The sequence below is a fragment of the Copadichromis virginalis genome, linkage group LG3, assembly GCF_057382275.1.
Source record: "Copadichromis virginalis isolate Kocher_CV1m ecotype Utaka linkage group LG3, C_Virginalis_male_GT1.1, whole genome shotgun sequence".
In the NCBI taxonomy this organism is placed as follows: Eukaryota; Metazoa; Chordata; class Actinopteri; order Cichliformes; family Cichlidae; genus Copadichromis; species Copadichromis virginalis.
Window position 1 is genome coordinate 18,654,063 of NC_140620.1, and position 13,743 is coordinate 18,667,805.

General features: G+C 42.4%; 1 protein-coding gene across 1 annotated transcript in view; it reads right to left on the reverse strand.

The window, feature by feature from the left end:
- LOC146713181 (uncharacterized) overlaps positions 1-13,743 on the reverse strand; it is a 229,722-nt gene that overhangs the window by 176,906 nt on the left and 39,073 nt on the right. The gene's annotated exons all lie outside the window — the stretch shown is intronic.

The window sequence follows — 13,743 nt, forward strand, 5'->3', positions numbered from 1 at the left end:
CTCAGTGATGCAAAAAGTCAAAGTCAAATTTGTTTAAATGGCACATTTAAAACAAGGTGTTTTGACCAAGGTGCTGTGCTAGGATGCCCTCTGGACCCAGTGGAGGTGGTGAGTGACAGGAGAATGGTGGCTAAGCTGTCATCACTGTTGGACAACATTTCCCACGCCATGCAGGAGACTCTGACAGCACTGAGCAGCTCCTTCAGTGGCTGCGGCACCCACGATGTGGGACAGAGAGACTTCGCAGGTCTTTCCTCCCCACTGCTGTCAGACTCCTGAACAAAGACTTCACAACTGACCAAACACACACATCCACACATGTGCAATAACACCAAGTGTAATTTTTTTTTCTGTTAACATAGTATTTTATTCTATTGTATATAGTATCTTATTCTCATTATCTTATCCCAGTCCGTTGTTTCTCTTAATTTTTGCTGCTGTAACTTGTGTGGGACTAATAAAGCTTATCTTATCTTACATGTGACCTTTTAATGAAATCACAAGTTCAATGTGAAGATTTGTTTTATCAGTTCTCAGGAGGATGTGTGAATTAAGGAAATGGAAAAAAATACCATTCTGACCAGGTGGAGACCAGCAAAAAATTATAATAAATGAACAATAAACAATACAAGGTGTGTGGTTATCTGACGTTCCTCAGCAACAGCAACACAATTATTTTTTTTAAAAAAGCGAAATAAATAAACTTAACTTGCTTTAAAAATAAATTTAATTAAGGTGTGTGGCTGGCAAAGGAAGTAGCAGAGAGTTGTTTTACAGTACTAAAAATTGTTTTGTTTTGTTTTTTTTAATTAGAAAAATTACTCAGTGTAATCAGTGTGCAGCATGACCTCCAGTGATGGGCATGAAGACCATCACTGGATTCAGGCCAACCAACAGCAGGGGAACTGAGGGAGGTGAGAATAGAGCCGACGAGTTGAATCTGTTTTTCAATAGATTCGACACCACAGTGTCTGCTCCCACCCCCACAACCTCACCTGTAGTCAGCCTGGAATCCAGAGCCACACCACTGTGCCAGCCTCTCTCTTCACATGTTGCCTCCTGTGAGATTCCTGACACCCCTCCCCCACCCATCACCTTCACTCAATACCAGGTTGAGATGCAAATGAGGAGACTTCACTCAGGCAAGTCTGCTGGACCAGACGGAGTGAGTCCCCTTGTCCTCAAGACCTGTGCCCCCCAGCTGTGTGGAGTCTTTCATAAACTGTTTATGCTGAGTCTGAGTCTGCAGAGGGTCCCAGTGATGTGGAAGACATCATGCCTCGTCCCTGTACCAAAGACGCCACGTCCCACTGGCCCCCAGGATTACAGGCCCGTGGCATTGACCTCCCACATCATGAAGACCCTGGAAAGGCTCATCCTGGACCAGCTGCGACCCATAGTAAGACCACATCTGGATCCCCTTCAGTTCGCTTATCAGCCTCGTCTCGGAACAGAGGACGCCATCATCTACCTGCTCAATCGTGTCTACACCCATCTGGACCAGCCGGCGAGCACTGTGAGGGTCATGTTTTTTGACTTTTCCAGTGCTTTCAACACCATCAGGCCGACCCTCCTGGGTGATAAGTTAGCAGCGATGCAGGTGGATGCTTCTCTGGTGTCCTGGATTGTTGATTACCTGACAGGAAGACCACAATATGTACGTCTCCCACAGTGTGTGTCTGACAAGGTGATTAGCAACACAGGGGCACCACAGGGGACTGTCCTCTCCCCCTTCCTCTTCACCCTCTACACCACAGACTTCAGCCACTGCACAGAGACCTGCCATCTTCAGAAGTTTTCTGATGACTCTGCGGTGGTTGGATGCATCAGCAGGGATGATGAGACAGAGTACCGGGCTGTGGTCGACTCCTTTGTCACGTGGTGTGAGCAGAATCATCTGCAGCTCAACGTGGCAAAGACCAAGGAACTGATCGTGGACTTCAGGAAGACCAGGAAACACTTGACCCCTGTTTCAATCCAGGGGGTCAGTGTTGACATTGTGGAGGACTATAAATACCTTGGAGTACACACTGACAATAAACTGGACTGGGCTAAAAACACCACAGCACTTTACAGGAAGAACCAGAGTCGTCTCTATTTCTTGAGGCGACTGAGGTCCTTCAACATCTGCCAGAAAAATGCTGAGGATTTTCTATGAGTCTGTTGTGGCCAGTGCGATCCTCTATGCTGTTGCATGCTGGGGGAGCAGGCTGAGGGTCGCAGATGCCAACAGACTTAATAAACTGATCCGTAAGGCCAGCAATGTTGTGGGGACGGAGCTGGACTCCCTCAAGGTGGTGTCGGAGAGGCGGATGCTGTCCAAGATAAAGACAATGTTGGATAACACCTCCCACCCACTCCATGACATGTTGGTCAGTCACAGGAGCTCGTTCAGTGAGAGACTGAGATTACCGAAAAGCACCACTGAACGACACAGGAAATCATTCCTGCCTGTGGCCATCTCCCTGTACAACGCATCCACTTAACACACTGTTTGCTGCTACAACTACACATGTTTCTTTTCCAACTATTTATTTATGAGTGACTTATGTATGTATGTATGTATATATATGTATATATTGTACTATTCTTAGTTAGCGTATTGTCTGTCTTGTCTTAATGTTGGTTTAAAATGGAGCACTGTAACAAAAAATAATTTCCCCCAGGGATCAATAAATTATTCTGATTCTGATTCTGAATTCACAAAGATCCAGATGTTTCTGTGAAACTTCAAATGTAGAAACATCTGTGTGGATGCCATGGTCCTGGCTCTTTTGACCCAGCACTTTGTGTTTATTATTATTATTATTGTTGTTGTTGTTGTTGTTGTTGTTGTTGTTGTTGTTGTTATTGTTATTGTTATATCCCGATCTTGTTTTCTAATGTTTTCTGATCATGTACAGGGGTTTAGACTTTTTAGTTCTTAGGGTTTGGATTCTGTGCTCCTTTTTAGTGTCTGCCCGTGTGTTTCCTCTGTTCTCCGTCTGTACCGTGTCTTTAAATCCAGTCTATTTATGTCCTGTTTTACTTTGAAGGTCCGTGTCTGATGTCAGTGTGTTCCGTGCACCCTCCCAGTGTCGTCATGTTAATTACGTTCAGCCGTGTCTCCCTCCTGTCTGCTATTTCCTCGTTTCCTTCTGTGGCTATTTGTGCTCGTCCCTGGTCCGTCTGTGTTCCTCCATGCTGTGTTACGTCCCTGCGTTTCTCCAACAGTGTCTTCTTGCGGATTCAGGTTTCAGTTCTGTTTTATTAGTTTTCCCAGTTTCGAGTCTTTCTTAGTTCTGTTTCTTGCCACTCTCACTTTTGGTCTTATGTCACCCTCCTGCAATAAAGCTCACTCACATCTGCCTGCGTTTTGGGTCTTTATCTGTCCTTCACACGGCTTGCCCAGCAAACTGTGACAGTGGGCAGAGTCAACTTTCACTTTTATCAAGAATGCAAACGTTAACACGTTGCACTCAAACAAAGGACTGAGACCGACAGTGATGACATGGCCAGAGCAGATAGACTCAAACAAACAGAGACACAGAAACAGTTCATTTCTTATTTAAAAAAAAAAAGAGAGACAAGAACAACACACAAGGAGTGTGTGATTCCTTCATCTGGACCGAGATCTTTTAGAAATGTTTCAAGCATATTTTTGAATATATGACATGAAGAACTGAGGCAATTTTGAAGGTGGTCCAACTAGATACTGCCGAGATGTACCTAAAGTGGCCAAAAGGGTCCATAACCATAAACGTGAACACATATTTGTGGTTATATATTTTGAGGCATTCTGTGTTTGTGAAAACATGTGTGACAGAGTTGGCAGTTTTTTTTAACGAAAGAAAGAAAAAACTGAGCACCACTCATCCTGTATGATGTCAGAAAATGAGCAGATTGGACCAGGTTGGTATCTGGATGTGAGACCACCTGGAATTAGCAGGTGTGAACTAACCTGTAAAAAGAATTTAAAGAAGACAATTTGTGAAGTTTCCTCCATATCAGATACGAAAAGGCTGTTGAACCTTCACAAAGCGAAGATTTTAAAGTTTCAGTGGTGCAGACTCAGTTTGAGACCCTGTTGTTGCTCTTTAATGTCAGTAGATGGCAGCACCAGAGCAGAGGTTTAATGCCAGAAAGGTTGTACAACTAAGATTCATTTTTTCGTTTAATAAGTTTCTAAAATAAATGAAACTTAAAAAGCGTAAATAAAAATACCACCTAAACTACCATCTGCTCACAGGTGACGTCACACCTGTTACTGATCATGCTATTATATTTCTGGTAGCAGGATTCACTTCTGGTGGAAACAACCAGCGCAGACTGCTGACAGGACACCTCCAGATATAAACAATATCAATGAATACACTTATTATAGTCTCATGAATTTAAGTCCATGGAGGTTTGTAGTGTAGCCCACCCTGCATTAAAATCTGTGGGTCAGTGTAGAGAAACACTGAGCATGCGCAGTGGGCCACATATTCTAGAAACAGAAGCACTGTTGAGTCTGCTATCGAGGTTTGAACAGTGTTTATAGTCCAGCTCCACCAGAGGGCGCTTTCACACAATCAGATGTGCCTATGGTGCATTTACAGAGTTTTCTTTGAAGACAATTTCATAATTATGCTTACAAGAAACTCCAACACATTGTACATGAAGTCAGTTTATTAATAAAGTTTCCTCCAGATCACCAAAACTTCATATGGATCTATTAAAATAAGAGTTTGATTTTGTTATGATCTATTCTGAGTCTCTTTATAAAATTGCATCCTGTGTTTTTTCTCTTACTTTTTGGAAAGTTGTTGTTAAGCATTTTAGTCATAAAATAGTGTTAAAAATGATATTTTACAATGAATTATGATCCATCATGTAAATGCACATGAAGGTCTTTCTGGGCTTTCCATCAGACATCTTTGTGAAACCCACAGAATCAAACGAGAAGATCAAGTGAGACCAAAGTTTATTGAACCTGCAGAGAAACCAGATCACTGCTCTGGAGACGACAGCACACTTAGAAAGTGGTGATGAAGTTACCATAAAAACATCTTTATGGTGCCATTCTTTTTCTGCATCTTTATATAAAATAAAAACCTCTCCATTTGAATGTTCTGCCCCTCAGTGAGGGTAACTTTATGAGGAGAACAAAGATAAAATAAACTAGTGTGTTTTACAGTGGATTTGTGGACCAGTTAGAGAACAGCAGCTAGATTCCAGAGGGTGGACTGGTGGACCACTTCAGTGATTAGATGACATTTTCATACATTTTAACCACAAGATAAATTTTTAGACAAACCATTGTAAGACAGTTTACTGGCACCAGAATATTTACTCACTGGAAAAACTCAAAATCTTACCAAGTATATTTGTCTCATTTCTAGTCAAAAATATCTCTTTACACTTAAAATAAGACACATTAGGCTAAAGAGTAACAATTCAGTGAGATACAGTGGGATGCAAAAGTTTTGGCCACCTTGTTAATAGTCATTGTTTTCCTGTATAAATCGTTGGTCGTTTCAATAAAAAATGTCAGTTAAATATATCATATAGGAGACACACACAGTGATATTTGAGAAGAGAAATGAAGTTTATTGGATTTACAGAAAGTGTGCAATAATTGTTTAAACAAAATCAGGCAGATGCATAAATTTGGGCACTGCTGTCATTTTATTGATTCCAAAAAGTTTAGAACTAATTATTGGAACTCAAATTGGCTCGGTGAGCTCAGTGACCCCTGACCTACATACACAAGTCAATCCAATAATGAGAAAAAGTATTTAAGGGGTCAATTGTAAGTTTCCCTCCTCTTTTAATTTTCTCTGAAGAGTAGCAACATGGGGGTCTCAAAACAACTGTCAAATGACCTGAAGACAAAGATTGTTCACCATCATGGTTTAGGGGAAGGATACAGAAAGCTGTCTCAGAAATTCAAGCTGTCTGTTTCCACAGCAAGAGCCGCTTGCTAAAGCACATTTGGACAAGCCAGCTTCATTCTGCAATAAGGTGCTGTGGACTGATGAAGCTAAAATGGAGTTATTTGGGCATAACAAGGGGCGTTATGCATGGAGGAAACAGAACACAGCATTCCAAGAAAAACACCTGCTGCCTACAGTAAAATATGGTGGTGGTTCCATCATGCTGTGGGGCTGTGGGGCCAGTGCAGGGACTGGGAATCTTGTCAAAGCTGAGGGACACATGGATTCCACTCAGTATCAGCAGATTCTGGAGACCAATGTCCAGGAATCAGTGACAAAGCTGAAGCTGCGCCGGGGCTGGATCTTTCAACAAGACAACGACCCGAAACCCTACAAACGTCACTGCTGTCTAGTTTTCTGTCTTCATTTATGTTGGAAGTGATAGCAGAGCAGTACGTTTGAATTTGTTTCCAAAATCCCTCATTTAGATGGAAGCTAGCGAGCTAACTTCCTGCTAATTTCTAACTCTATTAAATGTCATAAATTCCGTTTCGTTTTCATGGATGCCTGGATGATAAACTCAACTGTTACACATGGTAGGCTTGATTACTGTAACAGCATCTTTACTGGTCTACCTAAAAAATCAGTCAGACAACTACAGCTCATTCAGAACTCTGCTGCTCGAGTCCTCACTAAGACCAAAAAAGTGGACCACATCAGTCCAGCTCTGAGGTCTTTACACTGGCTGCCTGTCCGTCAGAGGATAGACTTTAAAGTTCTGATGCTGGCCTATAAAGCTCTGAATGGTTTAGGACCAAAATACATCAATGACCTCCTGACCCAGTATGAACCTTCCAGATCCCTCAGGTCATCTGGATCCGGTCTTTTATCAGTTCCCAGAGTCAGAACCAGACACGGAGAAGCTGCATTCAGCTTTTATGCTCCTTATATCTGGAACAAACTCCCAGAAAGCCTCAGATCAGCTGAAACACTCAGTTTATTTAAATCCAGGTCGAAGACTCACCTGTTCTCAGCTGCATTTTAATAAAGCACCAAATCCACACTTTAAGCTTAAATTTCAAAACTTACATTTAACTACTGATTTTATCTACTGTTCTGATTTTATCTGTTTTGATTTTATATACTGTTGTTTGTTTGTTTGTTAATTAGTTAGTTAGTTTATTTGCTTGTTTTAATCAATTTTAAATCATGCTTTTTATTTGTTCTTGTTTCTAATGTCTCTGTAAAGCACTTTGAATCACCTTATTGTTGAATTGTGCTATACAAATAAACTTGCCTTGCCTTGCCTTAAATACACAGAGGGAGCAATCAGGGAGTGGGAAACAGGAGGGAAACACAACTGGGGCAAATCAGGGCTGATGAGACAAAGGAAGCAAAACCTGATACAATGACCTGAGGCACGGACTTCAAAGTAAAACTGAAAACATAACACAGAGACTTGACAAGGGGATAAAGCAGAAGGGGGAGACAGCAACTAAAGCACACAGACAGAAACCAGAACACTAAAAGTCTAACAAAACCCACACAGAGAACCTCCACCTAAAATAATCCAAAAACCCATAAGGCACAGAGAGCTACAATATAAAGAAATAAATAAAATCAAAGAACCAAAAACACAAAACACTGGGTCGACAACCCAGGCACCCTAACAGCTCCATGTGCTGAGATTGACTTTGTATTTACATTAAACTCTTTTAAAAACAACAAAATGATTTTGTGAGTTCTTTCAGTAAGTAACCAAAGCTGTGTTTGCGATCAGCTGTTTCCTGTTTGTCTTTTATCCTTTAAAAATTGTGTTTTTGTTTTATTTCTGAAACCGAGACCATCGAGGTCACAAGATATTTTATTTGTACTGAAATGTGTCTTTTTTTTTTCATATATTTGTGTTGTAATCGTAATGGTGAAAAAAGGTGATACTAGTCACATGGCATGGTTGTTGGTGCCAGACCAGCTGTCTGAGTGTTTCAGAAGCTGCTGATCTGCTGTGATTTCTCTCCTGGGTTTACAGAGAAGAGTCTGACAAAGAGGAAATAGAGCAGCTGTTCTCTGAATGAAAAACTCCAGTTGGTGTCAGAGGAGACCAGCCAGACTGCTCCAAGATCATACAAAGCCAACACAGCAACACTTGTTACAATCAAGGTATGCAGAAGAGCATTTCTGATTACACAACACATTGAAACTTATAGCAGATAGGTTACTGCAGCAGAAGACTGCACTGGGTGATGCTCTTTCACCCTGAGAAATGCAAACTGAATCTACAATTCGCACAAACTGACTAAAATTGGACATCAGAAGATTGGAATTTTTTTGTTTTTTCAGATGGCGGTATGATCGAATGAGTTTAAATTTCTGCTGCAACATTCAGATTGTAGAGTTAGAATATAAACACCATGAAAGCATGGATTGTTCCTAGCCTCTATAAACTGCCTCTGTTTGCAACTTTGGGTTTTATGTCAATTTGGGCTAAAACCTGTGAGAAATGTTTTTAGCATACTTTTGAATCTATGCTAAAAACATGAAGGAAGTGAAGCAGTTCTGAAGGAAAAATGGGATTTCAACTTGATACTAACAAGGAGTTGTTAATAAAGTGGGCAGTGAGTCTATATTACGTTAAGTGAATGAAAAATATGACCACATATTGTGGTGGTTAAGCAGGCGAATATCTGTTATTGTGAAGTTTGCTCCATATCAGACACAAAACAGCTGCTGCACATTCACAAATTGGGGACGTTAAACTTTCAGTGGGTCAGACTCAGAGGTGGAAACCTGTTGTTGCACTTTAATGTCAGTAGATGGCAGCACCAGAGTACGGTTTAATCATGGGGCAGTACAACAAAGACTCAGCTTATCATTAAAGGCTAAAAAAAAATCACCTAAACTATCATCTGCTTTTTTCTAAAATGAAAAATAAAAGTTCTGTCTGAAAGATAAGATAATAGTGGACCCTTCTGTGCCTCCTCTTTTTTAAGGACATTAAGTTTTGTTGTTTGGGTGGGTTGGTGTACAGTCATACGTGTACAGGGTGTACAGTAGGGGGCTGAGAACAAAGCCCTGCAGGGATCTGTAATGAGTGGCAGTGAGGGGGAGAAGGTAGGGCCAAGTCTGACTGAATAAGGGCCTATTTGTGAGGCAAACTTTGATCCAGGAGCAGGTGAAAGGAAGGATGTGGTCCACTTTGGTTGTAAGGGATTATTGTGTTGAATGCTAAGCTATAGTCCACTAAGAACATTCTCACATAGCTCTTCCTGTTCTCCAGATGGTTCAGCGCTCTGTGAATGGTGATGGTAATGGCATCCGCTTTGGATCGATATGCTCTCTAAGCAAATGGGTCGAGAGAGGGAGGTAGGCTGCCGCTGATGTGCTGAGACACTATCCACTCAAAATACTTTATGACTACAGATGTGAGGTCTATAGGTTAGTATTTGTTGAGGTTGTCTGTTCCAGTCTTTTTGGGAATGGGAAGGATCGCGCAGGCTTTCCGATAAATGGGAATGGTAGCATGAGTCAGAGAGAGATTGAACAGCCTGGTGAGCTGGTTTGCGCAGGCGTAAACCACAGACCCCAGGATTCTGTTGAGGCTAGCAGCTCTCCGCTGCACAATACACATTTGGACACTAGGGAGCAGTTGTTTTTGAGAGACTACATTTATACTTACTGGAAACGTTTTTTGACATTGTTATCTACAATAGCCAATATTAACCATGTTTAACTAGGCTGGAATAATAATGTTCAAACAGATATGATAAACAGATATGAGGGCAACATGTTTTGTCAGGTTAAACAATAAAAAAGAAGCAGTGGCAAAAAAGCACACAGCAGTAGTTTATTGAAAGGTTGTGATTGCAGTGATTACAAGCTTTGTAGTTTAATTAACACTCCCAATCTCAATCCCAATCTCAACCCAATCTCAACTTCTCTGGTTCACACATGCTCCCAATTAAAGTTTACCAGTGTTAAGTGAGTTTTTATTTAGTAAAGGGCTGTGTTATGTGGTTTTCTTATTGTTATTATAACTATACCAGTGTTTCAGTGTTCTTAACACCTCAACTGTGAAACAGCTTTGACAATAAAGAAGTGGTAGCTGTGCCTCCTTGTTCTGATGGTTGTCATGTGTCCATAACTGAAGTCATCTCTCTGGAGGGGAGAGGGAGGGGAAACAGGAGGACAAAAGAGGGGGGGGGGGGGCAACTAAGCTGTAGTGCCTTTTCACTGTGAAATACTTTTTGTTAATAACCAACGTGTTAGGACCCAGGGTTTTGAGTTTATTATATTATTGATCATTTCTAGTCTTTGGTTTCTTTGTTAGAGTTATGGTTATGTTATGGTTTATGTCTCTGTGTAATCCTCAGTTGCTATATCCCGGTGTCCAGTCATTGTCTGTGTCTGCCCTGGTCCCACGTCTCTGTTCCCTCTGTTGTAGTGCCTGTCTGTGAGTCTGTCTGTAAGTTCAGTCTGTGTTATGTTTCCTGTTTTACTTTGAAAGTCCTTAGCTGTGTCCCAAAACGACGGATGCATCCTTTGGAGGCCCCGCCCTTCGCGGTCTACGTGGGCCGGGTCCTCCGAAGACCAAGAAGGCCGGAAGTGCGAGGCTGTGAAATGGGATGGTCTAGCCTTCAGATTTGCGTCACCGCTCTGTCGGTAGTGTTTAATAAACTCGTCCGTCTGCTCCTTGCTATCTAAAATATAACAGGACACTGGCGTAAATTCTCGACCGTCTCACACTTCTGTTTAATCAGTTTTCTGTTTGACGTTTATTCAGCTGTGTGAAAATCCCGGAGGAACCCACCCGATGGATAAATAATGTTTTATTTACCGTATTTTCACAACCATAAGGCGCACTTAAAAGTCTTAGATTTTCTTCAAAAAGTACGGCGCGCCCTATAGCGCGGTGCGCCCTGTGTGTTGTAATGAGGACGTAGTAGAGAACACAATGAGAACGCTAAAGGGAGAAGAGTTTCGACGGTCACCATTCGGCTAAAAGCAGTTTCACTTTCACTTTTTATGAAACGGTGCCATTTTTCCATCCGGACCAGGACTACAGGAGCGCAGCAACTTCCAGCTGATTATAAGGAAAAGCTGGCCATCTTCCGCTCCTACTGCAGCAAACACATCGGCGACAAACACATCCAGCGATGGATGACCGATGGAGACCACAGTTTCACCAAGAGTGGAAGGCAGCGCCGGGCGAGTTACGCCACAATTTGCCAATGGATTGTAGATGCTTGGGCTAACATGTCTGCTGGCACTGTTGTTCGAGCTTTCGCAAACGCCGGCATCATTTCCGAGGAGCCGCACGGCACGGAAAGTGACTCTGACAGTGAAGAAAGTGAACCTGGCATGTTTGATGGAGATTTAGCGCAGCTGTTCAATTCAGACACAGAGGATGAGGACTTCGATGGGTTTGATTGATGATAAAAATGTGAGTACCAAACTTTGTTTTGCTCCTGCTTTATTTTTAAATACGCACACTTGTATGCTTGTGTGTTGTTGATGATGACGATTACTGGGAATAAAAATGTGAGTAAGGTACCGAACTCAGGTTTGCTCCCGCTTTATTTTTAAATCCGCATACGGTACTTGTATGCGCCCTATGATCCAGTGCGCCTTATGTGTGTGTTAAATACAGTAATGGCACACATAACTGAGACTGCGCCTTTTAGCACAGTGCGTCTTATGGTCGTGAAAATACGGTAATCTTATAACTTTGATCTCAACCAAACCGATTTACTCCGGAACAAATAAAACACAGAAAAAGGGTAAAAAATTACATTTTTATGTTATCCGAGTGACTTATATATCATGTTTAACCTGAGTAGCGAAAGAGCGGGGGTCTGAAAACAATGAAGCCGGGAGTCTGCTGCTCTCGCCGGCTGGAGTGACCATTGAATCCCCCGGCTTGCTATCGAGGGGGCCGCCATTGTTGGCAGCTGAAATTTGGCTGGGTCGCGCTATGAATTCTGGGATATGGTGGGCCACGAAGGACACGCCCGACCCATCCTTCAAATTCGGGGAAATGAAGGACGCATTTCTCGGCCGCATTTGAAGGAGTCGACGAATTGGGACAGCCTTTGTCGCCTGGCTGTGACGTAATCGGCCTTCAAGTGCGGCCTCCGGAGGATGCAGCCGACGTTTTGGGACACAGCTCTTGTCTCATGTAAATGGTTGTGCTTCCTTTGTCTGGTTAGGCTTGATTTGCCCCAGCAGTGTTTCCCTCATGTAACCTATTCCCTGAATGCTCCCTCTGTGTATTTAAGCCCTGTGTTTCAGTTTGTCCGTGTCGCGATCTGCCGTTTACGATGCTGTGTGTTTAGGCTGCTTGCCTGAGTTTATTTTTTGGAGTGTCAGTTTTGTTATCTGGAGGGTCCAAGAGGCCTTTCCAGCCTTTCCAGCCTTTGTCGCCTGCAGCGCCACCATCTGCGGCTCCCATGCCGTCGCCTGCAGCACCACCATCTGCGGCTCCCACGCCGTCGCATGCAGCGCCACCATCTGCGGCTCCCACATCATTGCCTTCAGTGCCATCCTCGTCCAGTCCAGCAGATTAAGTGATGATTTATAATAAACCACATCAGCTTTTTGGTGCACCTCGACTCACACAGCTTTGAAAATAGAAAAGTGGGGGTGTTTCTGTGTGTTATGGTCCTTTGGTTTGGATCGGTTTGGATATGTGGTGAGAGGGAAACATGAAGATGAAACCAGGAGATGTCCTTACAGAATCATCAGAGCTGAACAGGTGATGGAGAAAAAGGTTTACATTTTAGGTGACATAAATGAGTTGAAGGGAAGTTATGAACTGTTTCAGAGAGACAAATAACACCAGGATCCTTTTCTAGCTGATAGCTGACAATTCAATTCAATTCAATTTTATTTATATAGCGCCAATTCACAACAAAAGTCTCCTCAAGGCGCTTCATAGATACAGAGAAAAACCCAACAATCATATGACCCTCTATGAGCAAGCACTTTGGTGACAGTGGGAAGGAAAAACTCCCTTTTAACAGGAAGAAACCTCCGGCAGAACCAGGCTCAGGGAGGGGCGGAGCCATCTGCTGTGACCGGCTGGGGTGAGAGAAGGAAGACAGGATAAAAGACATGCTGTGGAAGAGAGACAGAGGTTAATAACAGATATGATTCAATGCAGAGAGGTCTATTAAATAGTGAGTGAGAAAGGTGACTGGAAAGGAAAAACTCAATGCATCATGGGAATCCCCGGCAGCCTACGTCTATTGCAGCATAACTAAGGGAGGATTCAGGGTCACCTGGTCCAGCCCTAACTATATGCTTTAGCAAAAAGGAAAGTTTGAAGCCTAATCTTAAAAGTAGAGATAGTGTCTGTCTCCTGAATCCAAACTGGAAGCTGGTTCCACAGAAGAGGGGCCTGAAAACTGAAGGCTCTCCCTCCCATTCTACTTTTAAATACTCTAGGAACAACAAGTAGGCCTGCAGAGCGAGAGCGAAGTGCTCTAATAGGGTGATATGGTACTACAAGGTCATTAAGATAAGATGGGGCCTGATTATTTAAGACCTTGTATGTGAGGAGCAGGATTTTGAATTCAATTCTGGATTTAACAGGAAGCCAATGAAGGGAAGCCAAAACAGGAGAAATATGCTCTCTCTTTCTAGTCCCTATCAGGACTCTTGCTGCAGCATTTTGGATTAACTGAAGGCTTTTCAGTGAGTTTTTTGGACATCCTGATAATAATGAATTGCAGTCGTCCAGCCTGGAAGTAATAAATGTATGAACTAGTGTAAGCGCTGAAGAAAATATAATCTGATCAAACATTATTCAGCTTTAAATATTGTTCAGCTTTAAAGTTACTGTGCAACT